This window comes from Sardina pilchardus, chromosome 1 (assembly GCF_963854185.1).
Source record: "Sardina pilchardus chromosome 1, fSarPil1.1, whole genome shotgun sequence".
Taxonomy (NCBI): Eukaryota; Metazoa; Chordata; class Actinopteri; order Clupeiformes; family Clupeidae; genus Sardina; species Sardina pilchardus.
Genome location: NC_084994.1, coordinates 7,198,289 through 7,222,090, shown reverse-complemented (window position 1 = coordinate 7,222,090; position 23,802 = coordinate 7,198,289). Strand labels below are relative to the sequence as shown.

The following is a 23,802-nucleotide window of genomic DNA, read 5'->3' as shown; positions in this document are numbered from 1 at the left end:
TTAAATATTATAGTGCCACCTATAGGTGCAGTACCTCAGATTTTGGGGGCTGAGTGGTGAGGGTTCTCCTGATCCTTGTTGTGAAGTTTCACATTCCTGGGCCTCACAGTGTTTTCTTCACAATCACTTTTAGTTGAGGAACATCAAACACAAAAGAATAATGAGCATAAAACCAGTAGGGTCACTGCTGCTGCTGTTCTAGATGAATATCCTATGATCCGTCATCTCTGAATGTTGCCTCACTCAATACCTTCAGTTGACACCCTCTCATACAAGATGGCAAAATAGCATAGACACCCTCTTATACAAAATAATTACACAGCAAAGAAACCCTTTTATGGAGTCAGGAGCCAACCTCCATGACCTCTCAGTTCACTCATCCACCCCACCCCACCCCCACCCACCATCCTCTGCAGGTTTTTCTGCAGGTTAAGCTATGGCCCTGCTCACCCACGGACCATCCGATGTGTCAACTGTGCCCATACACATGGGAATCATTACCACAATCTGTTGGCATATCAGTTACAACATTCATGCAGCTGATTGGCTAAATGTGAATTGAATTGTGTGACTAATGGAGCATGAACTCTTTGTGTGTTTTAGATAATGGAATGGAGCACAATAAAATATCAACACAAATAAAAAACAGTATCATTTTAAAAGTGTTTTATTGTCACCAATAATCCCACTACAGTGCAGGAACAGACTCAAAACTACATAGGAATTGACCATCCAACATCTTAATATTGACATGACACTACAGAGACAGCACGAGACTGAACCACTGGTGTGACACCTATTATAAATATCTTATCAAATTGAGAACAAAGATATGGTCTCTTCGCTGAAAGGATCCTCTGCTGTACCAGGAAATTAAACACAATTTAATGGCATTTAATACATAAAGACATTCTACCCAAGGACTACCAAGCATGGATCTTCTGTGCCTTGAGATTACTCACTTCAGTAAAAGTCTCATCACAATCTGAACAGTAATGAGACTTATACACAGTATGTATATTCTGCTGTCTCTTCACTTGAGATTCACAAATAAAAGTCTTTCCACTCTCTGAACACTGCTATGGTTTATCTCCAGTATGTATTCTTTGATGAACATTAAGCTCTCTACTGGTTTTGAAACCCTTTCCACATGTAGCACACTGATATGGCTTTTCTCCAGTATGGATCATCAAGTGTATCTTCAGATAACCTGCCTCTGAAAAAGTCTTTCCACAATCTGAACAATGATATGGCTTCTCCCCAGTATGGATCCTCTGGTGTGTCTTCATATGATCTGCCCGAGTAAAAGTCTTTCCACAATCTGAACACTGATATGGCTTTACTTCAGAATGTGTTCTCTGATGGACAGTAAGCTCTCTACTGGTTTTGAAACCCTTCCCACAATCTGAACAATGATATGGCTTCTCCCCAGTATGGCTCATCAGATGTCTCTTAAGAGTACATGCCTGAGTAAAAGACTTTCCACAATCTGAACACTGATATGGCTTTTCTCCAGTATGGATCCTCTGGTGTTTCTTCAGATTACTCACCTCAGAAAAATATTTTCCACAATCTGAACAATGATGCAACTTTTCCCCAGTATGCACCTTCTGGTGACTCTTCAGACAAGTTGCTGAAATAAAAGTCTTTCCACAATTTGAACACTGATATGGCTTTTCTCCAGTATGGATCATTTTATGTATCTTCAGATTACTTGCCAGAGTAAAACTCTTTCCACAATCTGAACAGTGATATGGCTTTTCTCCAGTATGGATCATCTGATGTATCTTGAGATTACTTGCCTGAGTAAAACTCTTTCCACAATCTGAACACTGATGGGGCTTTTCTCCAGTATGGATCCTCTCATGTAACCTGAGCTCAGCCTTTGTAATGAAAGCCTTTCCACAGTGTGAACACGAATGTGGCTTTTCTCCTTTGTGACGTTGCTGATGAGTGTGGAGAGCCCGAGGAGTAGCAAAAGTCTTGAAGCACTGAGAACATTCATGTTGATCTCCAATGGGGCCACATGGCTGCAGAGATTTCTGTTGCTGTAATAATGTCTTCCTGCACTGGGAGCCATTGGGACATCCCTCTGTCTTTTGATTTTCCTCAGCATCCCCTCTTTCATTGGACTGGATCTTCTGAAGAACTCCTAAAAATGTTTGAGAAGGAAAATAACATTCAGTTATATCAGCCCTCTTCACTTGGGTTTTGTGCTTTTAAGTTTTAGGATGGACAATTTGTTGGAATAGTTATACATGAAAACAGATTCACGCACTTACATTAGAGAATTAGAGACAGCATTATGATACTTTTTACTGTCATCAACAGCAATACACAAGCTTAAGCCCTTCACTGACAATTCAGGATATGTATACACAAATAACACATTGTGACCGGACCAATGGATGGTTGTCGACTACGCCACCCTGGATCTAGTGTCCAGGGACCCCAGATCAATATCAAGTATACAAATTACACCTCAAATTGCACAGGTTCAAATACCACAGGCAGAGACGTGAATTCCAGTACAATCAAATATCTCTTTATTGAAAAAGACTGTTTAGGGGGAGGGGAGAGGGAGTGTGATGTGATGCTCGTACTGAAAAGAACTGGCATGGGTTAAGATATAAAAATATATTTTATTATTATTATTTTCTTACTGTACTGCGTGTGATTGCAGCACAAATAGACATGAGTTGTAACAATTAATATTAAAACATTGGTTGGGAATGCAACACTAAAAGAAAACAGAAAATTATACCGGCAGGTAGGGCTTACCTGGAGGGGGGAGCAGGCTATCTGAAGGGGGTGTCCACACGTGCACTCTCACTGCAGAAAAGTGTCACACCACTGTCACAGCAAGCCACCACCAATACTCCTTAATACACTCAGTGATAGTTCTACACTCCAGGGTGAATTTCACAAGCCCACCACCAGGTGACTAGCTACCCCCGCCAAAGATAAACCACTAGCCTGCCAAAGCATAAACTGATCAAAAGAAGCAGCAGCGAACACACACACGCATATCATACGTAATGAATGAAGAGAGCTGTTGGTATTATGGGCAACCACCCTAGCAGCGATACAAGCATGCAACATTCAAAGGAAAATAAAGCTACACACAAAACAACCCACCCGCATGCATTACTCTAGAGGGGGGGGCCGACACGGCAACCGAAACCAAACAAAACAAACGAGGCACACACGGATACACACAAGCCAAAAGAAAGCGCACAAGCAAACAAAACAAGGAAACGGACATAACAGGGAAATCCCAAGCAAGCACACGCAAGCACCACAAACCGCCCCCGGAAACCTACCGCAACGCGGAGGAGCTGTAGCGTAAACACAGGAAATTAGCCTAGACCTATACTAACGCTATGGACAAGACAGCAGCATGACCACACTAAACAGACAGCGGGGCTAAGCCATGCGACCTGTAATGGAAATAGTAAATCAGATCTATCGTATGTGCAACAAAAGCGGCAACAACATTCAGGTTTCATACATACCAAAACTCGTGGCCATTGATCTAAGCCGTAAAGGACACTACACGAACACACCGGGCCGTGGTCATAAGCTGCAAGTATACATAGACAATGGCATCAAACAAAGACTCCGTGTGACTAATTAGGGGAGATAAATATTTTGAACATGCATACCTGCAGAGGAGAGACAACTAGGGCTACGCGCCGGTCGGGTTCCATATGGCAATGCCCGAGTGAGCTACAGGTGGAAAGGGAAAAGTGTTAACGCTTAAGCATAAATAACAAAACATTCAGCGGAATTTCGGCATACCTGGCGATAGGCTCCTGTATGAAACCCAGGGACAGATCGGGAGGGAGACAGAGAGGAAGGTGGTCTTACCTACCAGACTCCTTTATACTACGCCATGGCCTGAATGAATGATCTCCACTAACAAGGGGGGCGGGGCAAACACACGTTCATTCAGTGCGTAGGGGAAGCAGGAAGGGACAGACAGAGCAGGAATGCAACTGGCTACAATCCACCCCTCCAGTGTTTTATCGTCGGCCCGACGATAAGCCACAGAAGGGTGGAGGGGGGGGGGGGGGGGGCAGAGTGGGGGGTCTGAGGCACAAGTCAAGAGGAGGTCGCACCCCCAGTTGCAGATGGACATGCACTCTGAGGCAGATGATACACGTTGGAATGCTGTCCAGCTTTTGCTCGGGACGTTCTTCGAAGGGGATTAGTTGGAGACTCCTCTTGGAACGTAAGGGGTGCAGGTGCAGTAGTAGTTGTAAGCACAGAGTGCTCAGCGGTCTGGTTCGGACGGTCAGGGGAGAGTTCAGCGGTAGGCGGAATCTCGTCAACCAGGGTCTCAGTCGTCCGGGGAGATGCAGGCTCCCTGGAGTGAGGCTCCGGGTTAGTCACCTGTACCCATAAATCCGGATCAGGGTCATCTTCTGGTAGAAGTGAGGGCATCTGTGAAGCTTGGGGAGGTATGGGTGCCGGTGTAGCTTGGCTTGGCGTCCCCAATCTAGCTTTAAGCATGGTGCGATGCACATTTTTACTCCTGGTCAAGTCATCCACTGGTGCAATCGTATAAACTGCTCCCTCTCCTACTGGGGCCCTCACAACTTGGTAGACCGTGGAGCTCCAAAGGTCTTGAATTTTCTGGCGCCCTCTTATTCCATGCTCTCTCAGATAGACCTGTTGGCCCTCGAGCAATCTGGCCTCTTTCACACCACGGTCATGATGTTCCTTGCGGCTCAAAGCCGCAGCGTTCAGGCGCTCCTGGGCCCTTGTGAACGCCACCTGGAGACGGGTGCGGTGCTCCTGTACCCAGTCATGCACCGTGCCAATGTCGGGCTCTTGAACTCTACCCAACAGGAAGTCGGTCGGCAACCGGGGCTCCTGCCCGAACATGAGAAGATAGGGGGACTCACCCGTTGACTGATGCGGAGTGCTATTGTAGCAGAAGACAAGTTGGGGGAGGTAGGTGGCCCACTCCCTTTTCCTCGTGTTGGGCAATGTGCGTAGCAGATTGTGCATAGTTCTATTAAAGCGCTCGCATTGTCCGTTGCCAGCTGGGTGGTAAGGCGTGGTACGGGACTTAACGATGCCATAGAAGTGGCAGAGTTGTTGAATGACTGAGCCTTCAAAGCAACGCCCCTGATCAGAATGGAGCCGGGCTGGTATGCCGAACTTGAAAAACCACTCGTTCACCAGAACTTGGGCTACAGTGGGCGCACGCTGATCACGGGTGGGGATGGCCAGGGTGTATTTAGTAAACACATCTGTAAGGACCAGAACATTTTCCACCCCATTGTGACATGGTTCTAGAACCGTAAAGTCCACGGCCAAGATTTCATTTGGCCGTGAGGCCAAAAGGTGGCCCATGTAACTCTGGGCCCCCACAGTGGAATTCTTTGCCACTTGGCACCTTTCGCACTCCATACACCACTGTTTTACCTCTGCTGCCATGCCTGGCCAAAAACAGCGTCGACGGACCAACTCCAGTGTTCGTTCGATCCCCTGGTGGCCGTGGTCTTGGTGAAGCTGGGTGAGCACGGTAGCCTTCATAGCAGCAGGCAAGACGAGTTGGAAGACCTCCTCCCCGCCATCAGAGCGATAGGTCCGTCGATGCAGCACACCCCCCAGGTCCATCAACTTCTGCCATTGCCGCAGCAGGGCCATGGAGGAGGCAGAGAGGTGTTGGCGTTCCCTGAAGGTCGGTCGTCTCTTCTGTCTCCAGAAGCTCAGGATAGCCCTTATGTCAGGATCTTCTGTCTGTAAGACACGCAGATCACAGGCAGTCTGAGAAGGAAAGACCGGGGTGGCAGATTGGCTGAACTGAGAAGATTGCAGTGGGTTTACTACTTGCTGTAAAGGTATGGGGAGGGGGGTCCCGAGGACTTCAGCAATTTGGGGGTGAGGATCAGAGTCTAGATGTTGCCGGGACAATGCATCCGCATTCCCATTGCTTTTGCCCGGCCGATATCTGAGCTCGTAATCGAACAGGGCAAGTTGAGCCTGCCACCGCTGCTCTGTTGCACCTAGCTTTGCAGTTCCAAGGTGGCGTAAAGGGTTATTATCCGTGTAGATGGTGCATTTATGTCCCAGCAAGTATTCACGGAATTTTTCCGTGACTGCCCATTTCAGGGCTAAAAACTCGAGCTTCATGGAACTGTAGTTTGTCATGTTCCGTTCTGGAGGGCGGAGACCCCGGCTAGCAAAAGCTATGGGCCTAACTCGTCCTTCCTGTTCCTGAGAGAGGACTGCCCCCAGGCCCCCATAGCTGGCATCAATCTCTAGGATAAAAGGTAGAGTGAAGTTGGCATACGCCAGCACCGGGGCAGTGGTGAGTTTGGTCTTCAAACTCTCGAAACTACGGTCGCAGTCTTCTGTCCATGCCTCCATAAAGTCCCTTCCGGTACCCTTCCTCTTCTTGGTTCCTACTAGCTCCGCCACCAGCCTGTGCAGGGGTGCCGCCAATTTTGCGAAGCCCTCCACAAAACGGCGGTAGTAGCTGGCGAACCCCAAGAAGGAACGGAGCTCTGTCACTTGACGCGGACGACACCAATTGGCTACGGCTTCGACCTTTTTGGGGTCTGTGGAAACGCCGGCCCCAGAGATCACGTGCCCAAGATACGCCACTTCTGGTCTGCAGAAGGCACACTTTTCAAGCTTAGCCTTCAGTCCTTCTGTCTGCAGGCGCTGCAAGACCACCTCAAGCCGTTCCACGTGCTGTGAGACAGTAGATGAAAAAATCACCACATCATCTAGGTATAGCAACAATGACTGAAAGTTCTGATCGCCAAAGATCCGCTGCATGAGGCGCTGAAATGTGCTAGGGGCATTGCACAACCCAAAGGGCATCCTATTGTATTCAAAAAGACCAAAGGGTGTGCAAAATGCGGTTTTTGGTTTATCCCTCTCCAGCACCGGAACCTGATTATAACCACTAGCCAAGTCCATGGTTGAAAAGAGGCAAGCCCCAGAAAGTGCATCCAACGTCTCCTCAATACGAGGGAGGGGAAAGGCATCTTTGCGGGTCTTGGCATTCAGTTGTCGATAGTCCATACACAGCCGTGGGGTCCCATCCTTTTTGCGGACCAGGACAATAGGGGAGGCGTAGGGGCTACAACTCTCTCTAATGACCTGTGCCTCGAGCAACTGGTTAATATGAGCCTTTACGACATCATACTCGGAGGGTGGCAACCGCCTATAGCGCTGCCGAACAGGAATCTCATCCAGTACCGGGATCTCATGTTCGATCAAATTAGTGCAACCTAAATCCCCGTCATGGGTTGAGAACACACCCTGGTATTTAAGCAGCAAAGACCTAACCAAAGTCTGATCAGCATCATCAAGAGAAGATAGATCAAGGGATTCAATCTGGGTCTGGATGGAACTAGCTTGAGGCTTTGCTACGGTGATGGCTCCTATTGACTGGACTTCAGCAATATCTTTAGGGAGGCTAACCACATCTACGCAACTCAAGGTCCCTAGTACCGTGTGTGGGTACAGCATGATGTCAGTAGTCCCTACATTTACAATAGGTACGTAAACAGTCCCCCTAGAGACTTGCACTAGTGCTGGAGAGGACAGCAGTCCCTCAGGCAAACCAGAATCGGGGGGTTCAAACAGGACTGAAGCCCCAGCCAACCTATCAGAGCAAGTAGCAGCCACAAACTTAGTTGATCCCCCTGGAATGCGAGCAGACTGTTGTCCCCGCAACTTCGCTTTACCCACTAAGCTAGGGGAGACCGGAGCGAACTGGTGGCACTGCTGCAGGGCATGGACAAGGGTGCTTGGGGCCTGGGAGACAGGGGGTAGATCAAACAAAGATGTTCCATGTTGCACAAAAAGAACCTCATAGCACTTACTAATAACATTCATTCCTAGAACACCAGGAACCCTAGAACCCCCAGGGGGGTCTTTGACCACCAAGATGCCACATCCTGGGATGATCTTCCCACAAAGGGAGACTTCTAGTTCAAGATAACCAACATAAGGGATTGCCAATCCATTTGCGGCCCTGAGTTGCAGCCAGTGACAGGATTGTAGTCGGTCCTGGCCCCAAGGTTTAAAATGCTCCAAGAAGAAGCTCTCAACTAATGTGGACACCATTGACCCAGTATCCATCAAACATGCAACATTAACCCCTCCAATGTTAACCTCTAAGTGTGGGCATGACGACATAAGCTTAGCCACAGCACCCATCCCCCCCATATTACTGTTAGAGCCAAGAGCTGCCCCACCTGAACTGTGGCTCCGCAATTCAGTGGGCATTAGTTTCCCAACTCCTGGTTGGAATTGGAGGGCCTAGGGTTGCTATTCCTGGCAGAGACTAGAGACATGGATCGAGAGCGAAAAGGGACTCGTTCTCCATCACATTCCCTTGCAAAGTGCCCAGGCTTCAGGCACCTGTTGCATACTACAGGGGTGTCTCGAAGGGGTCTGCCCTGCTTCTGTCCTGCCTGTAGCATAGCCATGCTCTGTGTTAATTGGTTGAGCTGTTCTTGCTGCCGCTTAAGAATCTCTTTAAGCTCAACCATTTCAGATCCCTGGGGCCCCACCACATGGTGAGGTTCGCCAGACACTTTACACTGATAACCATAGGCTGATGACATAGAGTGACTACGTCCCCGGGTGCCCCCTGGCATTCCCTCCCGTTCCCACCGCAAAGCCTCGCTACCAGTGCTTGAAGTGGGCCGGAACGCAGCGGAACGCAGTTCCGGAACTTCTGTATTTTCGTCTTTTGGGTTCCGCCACTTTTTTCAGCGTTCCGGTACTTACTGAAACTGATCCGACGCAGTGACAGTCACAGTGGCCCGTGAATAGACAATATCACAAGACCGATGAAAGACTACATTACCCACGAGCCACAACAGTGCCCTATCACAGTGTTTCTCAATCTACCGGGCCGCGAGAAGATTACCATCGGGCCGCCGGCAGACCCTCTCTTCCCTCTTCGAGAGACGCACCATGCGGCCGCGGCCGCACCCATTCTTCTCGGTCTTATTGCTGCGTGGGAAAATCGCACAGAAATAACATGCATATCATATGAAACTGCAGAACCTGACCTTTCCAATGGTACTAGCCGCTAGTTTCTGTGATGAACGGTTCGCGAGATAATTAGCGTTGAAAATTACAGTTACCTTCAAAAATGAATGGCACATTCAGTTCTGCGTCATACCCATTCGTCTCTGTGAAATATCTGACGATTTCGTTACTGCCCTATGGCAAACTACATATCAAAATGAACAAGAGATCCTACTGATTCCAACGGCGTATAGAATGCCTCTGTGTAATTAGCTATAATCACGAGAAATCCTTTTTGGAAATCACATCAAATTTCTGCATTTTTTCATACCTCTCCATATCCCCCACTTCAAAATAATTTATTTTTCATATCAGAAGTTGTATTCAGACCCCTGTTTGTCATATAGCCATGGCAGATGCTTGAAATGCCATTTCAGGACCCAAAATAGCAATAGAAAGTGACACAGTCACACTTACCCACTTGTTCTGACTTTTGACCTAATCTCTGTTCTGGGCCAGTTATTGTTAATTAAATCAATGTAAAGTAGGCCTACAGCCTATTTCACAGTTTTCTTCATCTGGGCCTTTAGCCCAAAGGTTTCTGGTTCTAGGGCCCTTATTAGCCCAGTCTATTGTTAGGCCTACAAGTGGCTATACTGCACTGATCTGGTTCGTGTTGTTTTAGTGGTTTTCCATATTCCATTTGTTAATTAGAAAAAAGTAACCTAGGCCTATAGGTTAGTGCTTGAAAAAATTATTAAATAAAAAACGTTTTTCAACCAACACATCCTAAAGACTTGATTTTTTTTTTCACCGCACAAATGTCAAATGTCAGAAAATTAGAGTTCCTGCACTTATTTTTTCCCACTTCAAGCACTGCTCGCTACGGACTTCTAATAGAGTGGCTGCAGGTTGACGCCGTGCCAGCTGCTTAAGTTCTCTACGGAGGGAACCGTCATACACATGCTCAATGAACTGGTCACGTAACATCACCTCAACATTAAGAACTTCACGTGGTGCAGCTTGTTTGACCTTACCCATTAGATGCATCAATGCTAGGGAAAACTCAAGTAGACTCTCTCCCTCTTGCTGTTTTCTTGAAAAAAACGCTTCCTGTAGGGACACATAGGACTTAGAACACCCATACAGTTCATGCAATATTTCAAAGACCTTTTCTGGGTTTTCCCGCTCTGCATCAGAGCGATATTTAATTTCGTCCCGTGCTTCCCCTTCTAAATGGTCATAAATAAAAAAGGCTTGGTCTACTACAGAAAGATGACGGGCCCTCATACATGCCCGCACTTCCTCCTCCCACTCATCAATTAACATACCTGAAGCACCCCTAAATGATGGGCATTTACGGTCACGGGGAACAAATATCAGCCTTTCGACAGATGGACCCCGAGCTGGATCACTTCGTGATGGACCAGGGTTGTCAGGCAGAGGCCGTCTAGAGGGAGAGGCAGAGTCATTAGCATTTGCTGCAGCCCGCTCTTGACGGAGCTGTGCAGTGTCAGTCTTAAGCTGAGTAATCAGCTCTCTCAATTGTTGCATCTCCTCCTCCATATTTGTGCAATTCTACTGGCAGAATAAAGTAGATTGTTCAGTTGACGAGAAGGCGCCAGACAAATCCAGAAGATCAGGAGGGTCCTGGTCCGAGGTCTTCAGGTCAGCTGCTGTCTTGTCCGTTTTAATCTAGTCTATTGAACGCTAACAGTAACAAGAGAAGAAAACAATACAAAAGAAAACAGAATGGAATTCACGTCCACACCTTGATCATGTACTCCTGCCGAATCTACGTCAAATGTGACCGGACCAATGGATGGTTGTCGACTACGCCACCCTGGATCTAGTGTCCAGGGACCCCAGATCAATATCAAGTATACAAATTACACCTCAAATTGCACAGGTTCAAATACCACAGGCAGAGACGTGAATTCCAGTACAATCAAATATCTCTTTATTGAAAAAGACTGTTTAGGGGAGGGGAGAGGGAGTGTGATGTGATGCTCGTACTGAAAAGAACTGGCATGGGTTAAGATATAAAAATATATTTTATTATTATTATTTTCTTACTGTACTGCGTGTGATTGCAGCACAAATAGACATGAGTTGTAACAATTAATATTAAAACATTGGTTGGGAATGCAACACTAAAAGAAAACAGAAAATTATACCGGCAGGTAGGGCTTACCTGGAGGGGGGAGCAGGCTATCTGAAGGGGGTGTCCACACGTGCACTCTCACTGCAGAAAAGTGTCACACCACTGTCACAGCAAGCCACCACCAATACTCCTTAATACACTCAGTGATAGTTCTACACTCCAGGGTGAATTTCACAAGCCCACCACCAGGTGACTAGCTACCCCCGCCAAAGATAAACCACTAGCCTGCCAAAGCATAAACTGATCAAAAGAAGCAGCAGCGAACACACACACGCATATCATACGTAATGAATGAAGAGAGCTGTTGGTATTATGGGCAACCACCCTAGCAGCGATACAAGCATGCAACATTCAAAGGAAAATAAAGCTACACACAAAACAACCCACCCGCATGCATTACTCTAGAGGGGGGGGCCGACACGGCAACCGAAACCAAACAAAACAAACGAGGCACACACGGATACACACAAGCCAAAAGAAAGCGCACAAGCAAACAAAACAAGGAAACGGACATAACAGGGAAATCCCAAGCAAGCACACGCAAGCACCACAAACCGCCCCCGGAAACCTACCGCAACGCGGAGGAGCTGTAGCGTAAACACAGGAAATTAGCCTAGACCTATACTAACGCTATGGACAAGACAGCAGCATGACCACACTAAACAGACAGCGGGGCTAAGCCATGCGACCTGTAATGGAAATAGTAAATCAGATCTATCGTATGTGCAACAAAAGCGGCAACAACATTCAGGTTTCATACATACCAAAACTCGTGGCCATTGATCTAAGCCATAAAGGACACTACACGAACACACCGGGCCGTGGTCATAAGCTGCAAGTATACATAGACAATGGCATCAAACAAAGACTCCGTGTGACTAATTAGGGGAGATAAATATTTTGAACATGCATACCTGCAGAGGAGAGACAACTAGGGCTACGCGCCGGTCAGGTTCCATATGGCAATGCCCGAGTGAGCTACAGGTGGAAAGGGAAAAGTGTTAACGCTTAAGCATAAATAACAAAACATTCAGCGGAATTTCGGCATACCTGGCGATAGGCTCCTGTATGAAACCCAGGGACAGATCGGGAGGGAGACAGAGAGGAAGGTGGTCTTACCTACCAGACTCCTTTATACTACGCCATGGCCTGAATGAATGATCTCCACTAACAAGGGGGGCGGGGCAAACACACGTTCATTCAGTGCGTAGGGGAAGCAGGAAGGGACAGACAGAGCAGGAATGCAACTGGCTACAACATCATTATGGATTTTGCTTTTCATCACTTCAAGGCCTTTTGAAGAGTCCAGTCATCTACTTACTTGTAGGAGAAGATCCATTGTGACCATATTCTCTGAGATCGGATTCTTCTTCCACTTTCATTTCCATTGGTGACTCTTTGATTGGTGATGTACATGTTTCCATCTTACTACCATGTCCCAGTCCGGGGCTTTCCTCCATGTCTGTGTTGAGCAAATACTCTTGTAGGAAATCATCAAATTCTTTTGCCCACCTTGCTGCATGTTGAGCTATGGCCTACAAGAGGACCATCAGTTTGGTCAACAAAACATATGAGATTGTCCCCATAAACTTACAGTTTTTGCTTCACAGCAAGAGAGAGAGAGTGGGTTGAGAGAGTGGCTTGTGTTGTCCTCTGACGGGTATTATTGTCACATTCCGGGGCCTTACAGTTTTTGCTTCACAGACACTTTTAATGGAGAAAAAAATGAGCACAAAACCAGTAAGTAGGTTCCTGCTGCTGTTGTGATAGGAGCCCTAACAATGGCTCAGGAGCAGGAGACATTTCCTGTGTTGTTTCACATGTGAGAGAGTGGGTTGTGTTGTCCTCTGACGGGTGTTATTGTCTTAAGCTCTGTGTGCTGCTTTGGGCTCGTAAAGGAAGTCAATTGGATTCACTCATGGGAATGTAGCATGCTAATTCACTAGTCAGTCAATGGCTATGAGTGTCCTGGTCAACTGAGCTTGATTCAGGTATATGTTGGGGTGTGGGGGAATTTCCTATGATCCATCAACTCTGAATGTTGGCTCACTCAGAAACTTCAGTTGAAACCCTCTCATACAAGATGGCAAAATAGCATAGACACCTTCTCATATAAAAGAACAAAATATTTCAGATGCCGTCTTATACAAGACAGCAGCATAAAATTGACACAGTCTTACACAAGACAGTAATATTGCAAAGAAACCCTCTTATGGAGTCAGGAGCCAACCTCCATGACCAATCAGTTCACTCATCCACCCCACCCACACCCCATCCCCCACCCCTTCAAGACCTTCTAAAGAGTCCAGTCAGCTACTTACCTCTAGGAGAAGATCCGTGGTGACCATATTCTCTGAGATCGGATTCTTCTTCCACTTTCATTTCCATTGGTGACTCTTTGATTGGTGATGTATATGTATCCATCTTACAGCCATGTCCCAGTCCGGGGCTTTCCTCCATGTCGGTGTTGAGCAAATACTCTTGCAGGAAATCATCAAATTCTTCTTCTGCTATCTCCTTCTTCACTGGCATCAAGTCTTGTGATGGTTCAGTAAGTCTTGACATCTCAGACAGACTGCAGTTGTGTGTAAACTAAATCCAGTCAACCTTTCCCTCCAACCACAATCAGAGCACCCTTGTACCTCTGTGAAAAGAATGAGTTCAGTCATCTGACCCAACTCCTTTATGTTTTTCAAACCCATTTCTGTCCAACCAATCAAGCAACTGTATTCAAACATTGACCAATCAGCAGAAGAGGCTTTTGTAATTCATAACAACAGACTGGCAAAGGATTCTGGGAAGGAGTTCCATGTGCATGAGTGTTTTGCATACCTGCATAATCTCCACAAAGGAGGTGTGAACTGAAGGGTGATTGGACAATAGAGTAAATGGGGGTGGGTAGGAGGTGTGAACTGAAAGGTGATTGGACAACAGAGTAAATGGGGGTGGGAAGGAGGTGTGAACTGAGAGGTGATGTGATAGGCAATGTAGGGAGGGCTTACAGTGACATAAGAATCAAAATGTACACAAATATTCAAATACATTATTTGTGAGTGATTTATTGTGTATGAGGAAAAAAAGCAAATGCAGGATTGTTTTTACAGTTTTTTCTGATTGGTTAAGCACTTTTTTTGTAAGTATTGGCTATTTTTGCAAAACTCTACACACAAATAGCAAAACCTTTCACCAAATTATCAAAACATTGTAGTTCTCTTTCAAAAGCGAACACAGCTTGATTAACTCTTCACACCTTTGTAAAAATGGTGTTTCTTTATCAATCAGTAAACACAAGCCATCATCTACTAAGCACACATTGTGTCAACTACACACTGATGGTATGAATACAAGACACATCTGGCTTTTGCTTTCTCTGTGCACAAGATAGGTTAGAGTATGTCAGTTTGAGGTCATACTTTTGTCATAGTTCTGTAAACATATAGGAATCCAAACTTCAAGTATTGGTGTTCACACTCATCAAAACAAATACAAGTCAAAACACAAAATAGTAATTTCACTGAGACAAAAAAAAATAAAAAATCTGTCTACATCATGACATCTCTCTGGGTACGGCCACAAAATTTCATCTACAGTACATTGCATGCAATGTCCTCCTGTCCAAGGCACCGGGCTCCTTGTCCTTGTCGTCCTCTCCCTCTCTCTCCTTCACCTCCACGTCCTCTTCCTAGGCCTCCTCTAATTCTCACTCTTCCTGCTCCTTCCATTGTACTCCACACGGATATCTTACCTGTGCCTTATTTACACTACTTAGGCTGATTGCAAAGTGAACTAATGATCTAAAACAGTTTTCACATGTGAAAATGTGCCAAGACAGTTGGCAAAATAGTGTTAATGATAGCCATACATGTGTATGATTTTGCTAGGAGTGTGTTGGACATTTGGTAATTGAGTGTAAGTAGTGAGTTGTGTTTAAAGTTCCGCAAAAATAGAGTTGTGCAGTGAATTGTGCCTTCAGTTTTGCAAAGTGTGTTACAAAATTGCAAACTGAGTTCAAAGCAGTGTTTGTGCTTTTAGTTTTGCTATATGTATTAATAGTTTTAGAAATTGTGCTACAAGAATCACGATTAGTGCTTTAGCATTCAGAAAAAACTGTAAGAAAAACAATGTTTTGATGACACAACTATTATTTAATATATTTACATTCATCAATTTGGTAGACTAATTTATTCAAAGCTGCTTACAACAGTGTGATAACATTTAAGCAACAGAGCTGCCTCCATTTCATGCAAAAGCAAAACAGGCCTCCTTACATGACTGAACCCAATGCTATGACTGGAGTACACAGGATATCACAATACTATAGACATCCTTTATGGAGTCTGGTGCAGATATCCATTACCTTTCAGTTCACTTACTCCATCCCCCGTCCCCACCTTGCTGCATGTTGAGCTATGGCCTACAAGAGGACCATCAGCTTGGTCAACAGAGCCCTTACATATGGGCCTGTTCCCATAATCTATTGTTATGCTAGCAGGCATCCCAACCTGCAAAAAGTCATTTCAGGGAGGTATCCCTACCGCCCCCCCCCCCCCCCCCCCCCCGCAAAAAAAAAGGGAAAAAAAAAGAGGAAGACGAGGCAATAATACAGGCTATAGCCCAATGCACTTCTAATCATGTAAGAATATGTAGATTACTTTATGGGCTGCTTATACTATTAATGTAAACGGCTTTTATTCTTATTCCATTGCAACTTTAAACAGGTCTAAGGAGTTTGTTGTTTTCATGTAGCCCTGCCAACTAGCCGGCCTGAATAATATGCACTTGAAATGAAACCTATTGATACGGTTCGGGAGAAGAGATATAATCCCGCCCACACTGGAAATTGATTGGTTGACTTACCGAAACATGCCAATCAGGATGCTTCATGAGACACACATGCACACTATCACACTCATGAACAGTCTCTCGCTCTGCCTCTCTGTCGTGTGCGCGCTACACAGATGCTGTGCGCGGTTTTGAGCACAGTCTGTGTCGTGTGTGCGCGATCTTGCCCGCTCGCTCTAGATTCCGGGAGATTTTAAGTAATTTGCGGGCATCAGTGAGTCGCTATTAATATGCGGGAGACTCCCGGAACTTCCGTGAGACTTGGGATGTCTGTGCTAGTTAACCCTGTGCACCTTTGGCTATTACAAACATTTACTTTCAATTAGAAACATTTACCCTGGTCATTGTAAGCAGTAGTCGAGTTGAGGGGGGATGGCATCCCCCTTTGAAATTGATATGGTCAAAATCATCCCCCCTCTGAAACGGCCATCCCCCTCCCCATCCCCTGTCATTTTTTCAATGAATGTGGAAATATCACCACTATTTCATTTTCAACATTTAGCTTTTGCGCACATTGAGGCTAAAATACTGTGGACCAGGGGTGGAAATTAAAATTTTAAAATGTGACAATCTATCAGCCAATAGCAGATTTCTGGTGAAATCTACCAGCCACTCTCACATTTTACCAGCACTTGGCTGGTGGCTGGTGCTAATTTCCATCCCTGCTGTGGACGAGGGGCATGCTCCTCCTATTGTCACGGCAATCAGCGACATGCATGAAGCATGCAACCTTCTTTTACTGTCTATGCGCACGTCAGGTGATTTCATTCAGCAGCATCATGGCCAAGCGACAAGCAAAGTTTGATCTAAGGGACGTCGGCTTTATTACAGTAAGAGGACAAAAAGTTGATGAATTAGAAAGAGTACATTTATACTCAAAACTGAAACGCCCAGTCTCAGACAGACTGCAGTTGTTTGTAAACTAAATTCAGTCAATCTTTCCCTCCAACAAACATCAGCTCACTCTTGTAACTCTGTGAAAAGAATGAGTTCAGTCATCTGAGTATTTACTCAACACAGACATGGAGGAAAGTCCTGGACTGGGCCATGGCTGTAAGACACAGGCATTATGTACCTACAAAGAAGAGCCATTCTCACCAGTGGAAATTAAAGAGGAAAACCATTCTGATTTTGGAGAATATGAAGAGGATAAAGACGCATCACCTACAAGTAAGCTGTAGAATCAAAAATCATATTAGGGCGGTCTGCGGTGGGAGTGGGATTATTCTGAGATGTGTAATCCTTAATTTCAGACTTCAAAGCTATTTGCTGTTTTATGTTAGTTGTGTCCTGCCCTTGAATACATATCTCTGTGTCAGTGTTGACCCTCACAGATGAGTGGAGAGATTGCGTGCATTGTTGAAGGATAAATACTGTTGAGCCTATTTTTAATCATCCTCTTATTTTACAGTTGCTGGAAAGATCACAAAAGGGAAGAGTTTCAAGAGCAGGCCTGATCTCAATCCACATCAGAGAACACACACTGGACAAAAGCCATATCATTGTTCAGATTGTGGAAAGACTTTTACTCGGGCAGATGATCTCAAGAAACATCAGATGATCCATACTGGAAAAAAGCCATATCATTGTTCAGATTGTGGAAAGACTTTCAGTCAAGCAGATCATTTGAAGACACAAGAGAACACATACTAGAGAAAAGCCATATCAGTGTTCAGATTGTGGAAAGACTTATTCTTATGTTAGTAATCTTAAGAAACATCAGAGGATCCATACAGGACAAAGGCCATATCAGTGTTCAGATTGTGGAAAGACTTTTACTCGGGCGGATAGTTTGAAGATGCACCTGACGATCCATACTGGAGAAAAGCCATATCAGTGTTCAGATTGTGGAAAGACTTTTAGTCAGGCACGTAATCTGAAGACTCACCAGAAGTTGCATAGTGGGGAAAAGTTTCATCACTGTTCAGATTGTGGAAAGACTTTTGCTCAGGCAAGTCATCTTAAAACACATCTGATGATCCATACTGGGAAAAAGCCATATCAGTGTGCTACATGTTTGAAAAGTTTCAGAACCAGCAGAGAGTGCACTTTCCATCAGAGAACACATACTGGAGTTAAACCATATCAGTGTTCAGATTGTGGAAAGGCTTTTACTCGGGCAGATAGTCTGAAGACACACCAGAGGATCCATACTGGGGAAAAGCCATATCACTGTTCAGATTGTGGAAAGACTTTTGCTCAGGCAAGTCATCTCAAGAAACATCAGATGATTCATACTGGGCAAAAGCCATATCACTGTTCAGATTGTGGAGAGACTTTTGCTCGGGCAGGTACTCTGAAGATACATCAGATGATCCATACTGGGGAAAAGCCATATCAGTGTGCTACATGTGGAAAGGGTTTCAAAACCAGTAAAGAGCTTACTCTCCATCAGATGATCCATACTGCAGTAAATCCATATCAGTGTTCAGATTGTGGAAAGACTTTTGCTCAGGCAGGTCATTTTAGGAGACATCTGATGATCCATACTGGGGAAAAGCCATATCAGTGTGCTACATGTGGGAAGGGTTTCAAAACCAATAATGAGCTTAATGTTCATAAAAGAATACATATTGTAGTTAAACCATAGCAGTGTTCAGAGTGTGGAAAGACTTTTATTTGTAAGATTGTAACGTTGTAAGACGTTTATTTGTCAATATTAAGATGTTGGATGGTCAATTCCTATGTAGTTTTGAGTCTGTTCCTGCACTGTAGTGGGATCATTGGTGACAATAAAACACTTTTAAAATGATACTGTTTTTATTTCTGTTGTGATTTTATTGTGCTCCATTCCATTATCCAAAACACACTAATGTGAGTTCATGCTCCATTAGTTTGAACAATTATAAATTCACATTTAGCCAATCAGCTGCAGGAATGTTGTTACTGGAATGGCAACAGATTGTGGTAATGATCCCCATGTGTATGGGCACAGTTGACACATCTGATGGTCCTCAGGTGAGCTGGGCCATAGCTTAACCTGCAGAAAAACCTGCAGAGGATGGTGGGTGGGGGTGGGGGTGGGGGTGGGGTGGATGAGTGAACTGAGAGGTCATGGAGGTTGGCTTAGTTGGTTGGTCTAATATTTGAAGGTGTCTAAGCTATTTTACTATCTTGTATGAGAGGGTTTCAACTGAAGTTACTGAGTGAGCCAGCATTCCTAGATGGCAGATCATAGGAAATCCCTCCAGACCTGGACAGAGGCTATAACAGTGCTATCAAGGCGTCATTTCAGGAGGCCTGAAAACTCCAGCTTCCACACATTACCTGTCTGTGTCCACCAGCATCCTTCTTACTGACGTCTTCCTCTACTGGCGTACCCACAGCAATGACTACAAGGGTCAGTGTCCCCAGAACAACTTGGGGTTCAGTGATTTTCTCAGGGGAACTACAGAGATAGGAATTGAACCCACAGACTCCATAAGAGGGTTCTTTGCTATTGTATAAGACGGTGTCTGAGATATTTTGTTCTTTTACATGAGAAGGTGTCTATGCTACACTCTAAAAAACACTGGGTTATTTTCTCAACCCAATCACTGAGTTAAAAACGTTGGTTCATTTTCTTGGGTTATTTTACCTAAAGTTGGGTTGTTTTTTATAACCCAGGCTGTGGGTTGGACTTGGGTTGTTAAATTACCCAGTGACTGGGTGTCAACAACACTGCAGTTTGGTTGTGGGTTGTTAAAATTACCCAGTGACTGGGTGTCAATAACACTGCAGTTTGGTTGTTTGGGATTTCAAAAAAGAATTTCTCCCTCAAACGGTCCTGGGTCCTGCAGTAGGCTAACTGTCAACGTACAGAGATGAAGGCAATTTGTAAGGTATGTAGATGCATTTTATTTAGTTTTTCAACATAGCCTACCAATGTGAAAATCAATCCAGAGACTCGGAGAGTTGCGTCAGTAGCCTGTTTTTCCTGAGAATCCAACTTCAGTCACCTTGATAGTTAGCTCAAACCTTGTTACATTGAAGTGAATGAGACACGTGGAAATTTAACAGTATGTCATTACTTCTCTCTGGAGTTGTTAAGATTTTTGGCAGTATCTGTCGTAATCTATAGGTATTTGTCATCATTTCAAGCCTAATAGTGTAAGATTACTGCTCAAATTTGGAGAAAATTCACCCACTATTATTACAGAGCTAATGAAGCTAGCGAGCTAACACAACACTAGCGAATTAGCTAACGTCACATTACAAACTTCATAGTGTTATTCCAGTGAATGAAAACCACGTCGATAACATTATTGACGTGAGTGTAAGTAGACAGAGGGAAATAACTTTAAGGTACAACACAACGTTAAGTTTAAGCAAAGTAAAAAAAAAAACGGTTAGCTTGTAGTCAAGGTGCTAGCCTACTGCCCTTATGTTGCATCAGTTTGTTAGCATAGCTGGCTAGTTCGGTTAATGGACTTAACCTATGACAAATGCTTGTTATCTTAGCTAACTGAATGTGTGCTCGAAACACTTGCAGTAAAAGCCTATCGAGGGACTTTGGAAAAAAGACAATGCAGTCTGCTGGGTTGATTTTCAATATATTTCTAGCCTAGGCTACATCAATTCCTGGTCTAATAGTTTTGCTGAAATTGAATTGTTAACAGTAGCCTATTTAATGCAGTGTTCTCATTTTTCTATTTCAGGTCTGGCAGCCTGACTTTGAATCAGATGATGGATGCCCTCATAGACCTATAATTGAAAGGAGCACATGTTTTTAGGTTTGTTGTAATAAATAAACTGTTGGCTAAAATAAATTATTCTGTCTAACTTGTTTTTGTTTGAATATGAAGAGGATAAAGACGCATCACCTACAAGTAAGCTGTAGAATCAAAAATCATATTAGGGCGGTCTGCGGTGGGAGTGGGATTATTCTGAGATGTGTAATCCTTAATTTCAGACTTCAAAGCTATTTGCTGTTTTATGTTAGTTGTGTCCTGCCCTTGAATACATATCTCTGTGTCAGTGTTGACCCTCACAGATGAGTGGAGAGATTGCATGCATTGTTGAAGGATAAATACTGTTGAGCCTATTTTTAATCATCCTCTTATTTTACAGTTGCTGGAAAGATCACAAAAGGGAAGAGTTTCAAGAGCAGGCCTGATCTCAATCCACATCAGAGAACACACACTGGACAAAAGCCATATCATTGTTCAGATTGTGGAAAGACTTTTACTCGGGCAGATGATCTCAAGAAACATCAGATGATCCATACTGGAAAAAAGCCATATCATTGTTCAGATTGTGGAAAGACTTTCAGTCAAGCAGATCATTTGAAGACACAAGAGAACACATGTTTTTAGGTTTGTTGTAATAAATAAACTGTTGGCTAAAATAAATTATTCTGTCTAACTTGTTTTTGTTTCTTTGCATATTTGTTTCAGTTTGATTACCTGTTCAAGATCAGCCTAGATAATCTTGGCCCATTAAATAATAAATCACATAGGCCTATGTGTAGTTGTTAACTTCTTTACTTTTTATTAGGATATTTCACACACAGGTCAGAATAGATGTTAAGGTATAGAATGGATTTTAAAACAGTAGACAGATAGAGATACTTTATTTATCCCGAAGGAAATTAAGGAGGTTGTAACATTCATAATTTGCAAACAAGACTTGGAAAAGAAGATGATGGTGACTGTTTGATTGATTATTATTATTATTATTATTGTCATTATTATTATTATTATTAGCATTATTATTATTATTATTATTATTATTATATTTTTAAGACATATATAATAACTCACAAGTTAGGTCAATTTAACCCAGCAATGAGGGTGAAAATAACATAAATGCCACAGTAGGTTGAACAAGGCACCCAACAATTATGTTGGATTAACCTGACAATTTGGTTACAATAACCCAATGTTTGGGTTGGACTAACAACCCAACTCACTGGGTGGACTGCACAACCCAACAAGATAACCCTGTGAATAACCCAACTTGGGTGCGACCACTATTTACCCAGTGGTTGGGTTAAAATTGTGTTGTTTTAACCCAGTTTTTTTTTAGAGTGTATTTTGCAATCCTGTATGAGAGGGTTTTAACTGGAGTTTCTGAGTGAGCCAACATTCAGAGTTGATGGATCATAGGAAATTCCCCCACACCCCGACATATACCTGTCACTCATAGCCATTGACTGACTAGTGATTTAGCATGCTACATTCCCATGAGTGAATCCAATTGACTTCCTTTACGAGCCCAAAGCAACACACAGAGCCTAAGACAATAATATCCGTCAGAGGACAACACAACCCACTCTCTCACATGTGAAACAACACAGGAAATGTCTCCTGCTCCTACGCCATTGTTAGGGCTACTCTTCATGAAAAGTGGCTGTGAATCAAAAACTGTAAAGCCCAGGAATGTGACAATAATACCCGTCAGAGGACAACACAAGCCACTCTCTCAACCCACTCTCTCTCTCTTGCTGTGAAGCAAAAACTGTACGGCCCAGGAATGTTAAACTGCACAATATGGTACCAGAGAACAATCACTACTCAGACACTATAATCTGAGGTACTGCACCTATAGGTGGCACTATAATGTGCAATTTTACGTGCTGGGTGTTTAAAGTAGCATAGCACAAGTTTATGGGGACAATCTCATATGTTTTGTTGACCAAGCTGATGGTCCTCTAGTAGGCCATAGCTCAACATGCAGCAAGGTGGGGATGGGGGATGGAGTAAGTGAACTGAAAGGTAATGGATAACCAGACTCCATGAAGGATGTCTATAGTATTGTGATATCCTGTGTACTCCAGTCATAGCATTGGGTTCAGTCATGTAAGGAGGACTGTTTTACTAGTGGGATCACACTGTCCAATTTTGGAAGAACTCTGCTTCACTTGTGTGAGGGGGTTTCTTAGTAGAATGGATTATGACTCCATCCCCCATCTCCACCTTGCTGCATGTTGAGCTATGGCCTAAGAGGACCATCAAAATTGACAATAGTGACCATACATATAAAGTACCTTTAATTACAAACATTTACCCTGGTCATTGTTAGTGCCATTCACACATGCCACATATTGTCTTTTTCAGCACAGTCTAAGCTACCCAGAACTGCCACAATTTCATATATTGATACGTGCATTCATTTGATTTTTCAAAATACCAAAAGCATACTATATAAATGGTTATATTTTGACTTGCATCTCACAACAGCAGGCTGACGGCTCTACATGACCTTCATGTATTTGTGGGCCTGACTGTCTTACATCTGGCAATATAAGAACGCCGATATAAGAACATGGTGGAGGGACACTTTGGGGCTGAGCAATTCACAGAAGTGTGTGGTGTGTGCCTTACAGAAATAAATCACCATTTTTTCAATCACCAACTTTTTACTACATCGTGATGAACAAAGTAATGGCAAAAAGTGTTTATTTGTCAAACAAATGTGGATGCAATATGAGTCTTGAATTGGATACCATGCAGAAATGTCCTAGGATCTCAAAACTGGGTTATGAACGTGCCTTGCCATTGAGAAACACATGATAATATGTGTATAATCCAAGCTATGCGGCAAAACACACAAAAACATGGGCTAAGTCCAGCTAAATTAAGTTATTATTTTGAAGTAACTTTGCCTGTTGTATAACCTAGAGGATTGCACTTTGTATCAATTGATAGCTCTGTGTCTCCTCTTTTATCTGGCATGCAGGAGTTACCTATTAGATCACGGGTTCAAGAAAAAATTAAACGAGAGTAATGGGTGTGCAATGGTAGGCTGAGCTATTATATGACCTTATTGCTTTTCTGTCACTTTGTCTGCTTTTCTAACACAGA

General features: G+C 44.0%; 2 pseudogenes; one reads left to right on the top strand and one right to left on the bottom strand.

Moving 5' to 3' along the window:
• Nucleotides 1–923: 923 nt before the first annotated feature.
• Nucleotides 924–23,802, bottom strand: part of LOC134076052 (zinc finger protein 501-like) — a 31,613-nt pseudogene continuing 8,734 nt past the window's right edge.
• LOC134082840 (zinc finger protein 883-like) lies at nucleotides 17,041–19,465 on the top strand (annotated as a pseudogene).